Raw genomic sequence first — 4,892 nt, 5'->3', positions numbered from 1 at the left:
CCTCCGCCCCGTTTAAACCAGCCTCCAATGGGCAGGCAGAGCGGGCAGTAGAACAATCAAACAGAGCCTTAAACGAGTCACAGAAGGCTCACTCCAAACCTGCCTGTCCCGACTACTGCTCAGCTACCGCACGAGACCCCACTCGCTCACAGGGGTGCCCCCGGATGAGCTACTCATGAAAAGTACACTTAAAACCAGACTCTCGCTGGTCCACCCCAACCTGCATGAGCAGGTAAAGAGCAGGCGGCAGTAACAAAATGTAAATGATGTTCGCGCCACTGTGTCATGGGAAATTGACCTGAAAGTCCCTGTGTATGTGCTCAACTATTGACATGGTCCAAAGTGGATCGTGGGCACGGTGATAGCTAAAGAAGGGAGTAGGTTGTTTGTAGTCAAACTGAACAATGGACAAATTTGCAGAAAGCGCCTGGACAAAACGTGGCTGCAGTTTACAGACTGCCCTGAACAACCCACAGCAGTCACCACCTTTTTCGATCCCACAACACACACCTAAAGGATCAACGACACAACTCCAGAGCAGGACATTGAATCCATCACGCCCAATAGACAAGCAAGGACAGGGTCACTCAGCAGCCCTGCAGGGCCAACAACCAGCCAGCCCAGCGAGGGCACAGCCAACACACCAGAACAGACATTTGTACCGAGGAAGTCCACGAGGGAAAGAAAAGCTCCCGAGTGCCTCGCATTGTAAATAGTTTTCATTTTGATTTTGGGGGAGGAGTGATGTTGTGTATCTGTAAAGCATGCACTCACATATTCTGCCACCAGGAGGCACATCCGCTGAAGTCCCAAGGGATCCCAGCAACCCTTGGGAGCAATGTATATAAGCCGGCTCCGAAGGCCTGTTCCTCACTCTGGAGTGTCTTAATAAAGAGTGAGATCACTGTTACTTTAACCTCCCTGTGTGCAGTCTCATCTGTGTAAGGAACACAATCGTTTCCACCAGAAGGTGATATGTTTTCAGAATCAGAAAGGAGAGAGGGTGAATAGAGGGACTCAGAGGTTGAGGGAATTGGAGGACAGAGAGGGGGAGAGAGTGAATTGGAGGGAAAGGGAATTGGAGGACAAGGGCGAAGAGACGGATCCAGAGGGACTCAGAGGGGGAGAAAGGGTTCGGAGTGGATGGGATAGTGAGAGATGGGGACGCAGAGGGGTATAGATGGAATCTGAGGAGGAGAGAGGAGGCAGATGGACTCGGAGCGAGATGGATGGAATTGGAGGGAGAGTTAATCGCAGTGGGAAAGAGTGGGGAGAAGGAATGAAATGTGACAGAATGGGTAGAGGGACTCCGAGGGAGAGGGAATCGGAGGACAGAGGTGGAGGAAGTGAATTGGAGGGAGAGATAATCAGGGTGAGAGGGAATCGCAGGGAGAAGAGGAGAGATGGAATGGGAGGGAGACGTGAAGTAAGAAAGGGAATTGGACGGAGAGGGGGAGAGAGGAAATCAGAGTATGAGGGAATCGGGCTTGGTCGAGAGAGAATGGGAGGCTGAGAGAGGCATTCGGAGAGGGAGAGAGAGAGAATGGGAGAGAAAGACAGGGAATCTGAGGGATGTGGAATCATAGGGACGAGAAGGGGAGAGGAGGTCAGGAACTCAGTGAGAGGTTTTAACAAGTATGGAGAAAACAGTGTGCATGGCAGAAGAAGGTGGTCCACGGCTAAAGAGAGAGGAGATTGGGAGCGAGAACGTGATCCACGTGGTCTTACAGTTCACATTATTCCAACCACATGCATTTTACACCCACTGCATCGATACATAGAAACATAGAAAATTGGTGCAGGAGTAGACCATTCGCCCCTTCGAGCCTGCACCAGCATTCAATACCATCATGGCTGATCATTTAACTTTAGAACCCCATTCCTGCTTTCTTTCCATACCCCTTGTTCCCTTTAGCCGTAAGGGCCACATCTAACTCCCTTTTGAATATATCTAATGAACTGGCCTCAACAAATTTCTGTGGTACAGAATTCCAAAGGTTCACAATTCTCTGAGTGAAGAAGTTTCTCCTCATCTCGGTCCTAAATGGCTTACCCCTTACCCTTAGACTGTGACCCCTGGTTCTGGACTTCCACAACATCAGGAATATTCTTCGTGCATCTAAACTCTCCAATCCCATCAGAATTTTATATGTTTCCATGAGATCCCCTCTCATTGTTCTAAATTCCAGTAAATATAAGCCCAGTCGATCGAATCTTTTTTAATATGTCAGTCCTGCCATCCCGGGAATCAGTATGGTGAACCTTTGCGGCACTCCCTCAAATGCAAGAATGTCCTTCCTCAGATTAGGAAATCAAAACTGCACACGGTATTCAAGGTGTGGCTTCACCAAGGCACTGCAGAACTGCAGTAAGACCTCCCTGCTCCTTTACTCAAATCCTCTCGTGATGAAGGCCAAGATGCCATTTGCCTTCTTCACCGCCTGCTGTACCTGCATGCCAACTTTCAATGACTTTTGTACCATGACACCCAGGTCTCGTTGCACCTGCCCTTTTCCTAATTTGTCACCATTCAGATAATATTCTGCTGTTTTTGCCACCAAGGTGGATAACCTCGCATTTATCTACATTATACTGCATCTGCCATGCATTTGCCAACTTACCGAACCTGTCCAAGTCACCCTGCAGCCTCTTAGCATCCTCCTCACAGCTCACACTGCCACCCAGCTTAGTGTCATCTGGAAACGTGGAGATATTACATTAAATTCGTCTAAATCATTAATATATATTGAAAATAGCCGGGGTCCCAGCACTGAATCTTGCGGTATCCCACTAGTCACTGCCTGCCATTCTGAAAAGGACCCATTTATTCCTACTCTTTTCTTCCTGTCTTCCAACCAATTCTCTATCCACATTACCCCCAATAGCATGTGCTTTAATTTTGAAAAATGATCTATTGTGTGGGACCTTGTCAAAAGCCTTTTGAAAGTCCAAATACACCACACCCACTGGTTCTCCCTTGTCCACTCTATTAGTTACATCCTCAAAAAATTCTAGAAGCTTTGTCATGCATGATTTCCCTTTCATAAATCCATGCTGAATTGGACCGATCCTGTCACTGCTTTCCAAATGTGCTGCGACTATATCTTTAATAATTGATTCCAACTTTTTCCCCACTACCGATGTCAGATTAATCAGTCTATAATTCGATGTTTTTAGTGATCCGCGTTTTATAAAAAGTGGGGTTACATTATGTACCCTCCAGTCCATTGGTACTAATACAGAGTCTATACAAGATTGGAAAAGGACGACCAATGCATCCACTATTTCTACGGCCACTGCCTTAAGTAGTCTCGGATGCAGACTAACAGGGCCTGGGTATTTATCGGCCTTTCAGTCCCATCAATTTCCCGAACACAATTTCCTGACTAATAAGGAAATCCTTCAGTTCCTCCTCCTCGCTAGACACTCTGTACCCTAGTATTTCCAGAAGTTAATTTGTGTCTTCCTTAGTGAAGAATGAACAAAAGTATTTGTTCAATTGGTCTGCCATTTCTTTGTTCTCCATTATAAATTCACCTGATTCTGACTGCAAGGGACCTACATTTGGCATCGTTAAACTTTTTCTCCTCACTATCTATAGAAGAATATGCAGTCAGTTTTTATATTCACTGCAAGCTTACTCTCATATTCTATTTCCCCATCCTAATTAAATGCTTTGTCCTCCTCTGCTGAATTTTAAATTTCTCCCAGTCCTCAGGTGTGTTGCTTTTTCTGGCAAATGTATATACCTTTTCCTTGGATTTAACACTCTCCCTAATTTCATTTGTTAGCCACGGTTGAGTCGCCTTCCCCGTTTTATTTTTGCTCCAGACAGGGATGTACAATTGTTGACGTTCATCCTTGTGACCTTTAAATGTCTGCCATTGCCTATCCACAATCAAACTTTAAGTATCATTCGCTCGTCTATCCGAGCCAATTCATGTCTCATACCATCGAAGTTACCTTTCTTTAGTTTCAGGACCGTAGTCTCTGAATTAACTGTGTCACTCTCCATCTTAATGAAGATTTCCACCATAGTATTGTCACTCCTCCACAAGGGGCCTGGCACAACACGATTGCTAATTAAATATCTTTCGTTACACAACACCCAATCTAAAATGGCTAGCTCTCTCATTGGTTCCTTGAGGTATTGGTCTAGAAAACCATGTCTTATACACTCCAGGAAATCCTCCTCCACCTTATTGCTCCTACAGCTTGGTTAGCCAATCTATATGTAGATTAACCTTTATTGCCCGCATCCCGAATTTCTTGTTTCATACAGTCCCCAACCTCACTACTACTGTTTGGTGGTATGTACACAACTCCTACTAACGTTTACGACCATTTGGGTGTTCCACAGCTGTACCCATACAGAGTCCACATCATACAAGCTAATGTCCTTCCTTACTATTGCATAAATCTCCTCTTTAACCAGCAACAATACCCCACCTCATTTTTCTTTCTGTCTATCCTTCCTGAATATTGAATACTCCTGGCTGTTGACTCCCATCTTTGGTCAAACTGGAGGCATGTCTCCATAATCCCAATTACATCATATCCGTTAACAGCTATCTGTGCAGTTAATTCAGCCAAATTTGATGAATGCTCTTCGCATTGAGGCACATAGCCTTCAGGCTTGTTTTTTTTTAAACACTCTTTGTCCTTTTAGAATTATGTTGTAATGTGGCCCTTTTTGATTTTTGCCTTTGATTTCCCTCCATTTTCCTTATCTCCTTTCTACCTTTTGCTTCTGTCCACATTTTACTTCCCTCTGTCTCTCTGCATAGATTCCCATCCCCCTGCCATATTAGTTTGACCCCTCCCCAACAGCACTAGCAAACATTCCCACTCGGACATCAGTTCCGGTCCTGCCCAGGTGCACAACGTCCTTT

Source organism: Pristiophorus japonicus, chromosome 19 (genome assembly GCF_044704955.1).
Source record: "Pristiophorus japonicus isolate sPriJap1 chromosome 19, sPriJap1.hap1, whole genome shotgun sequence".
Taxonomy (NCBI): Eukaryota; Metazoa; Chordata; class Chondrichthyes; family Pristiophoridae; genus Pristiophorus; species Pristiophorus japonicus.
Note: the sequence above shows the minus strand (reverse complement) of the source record.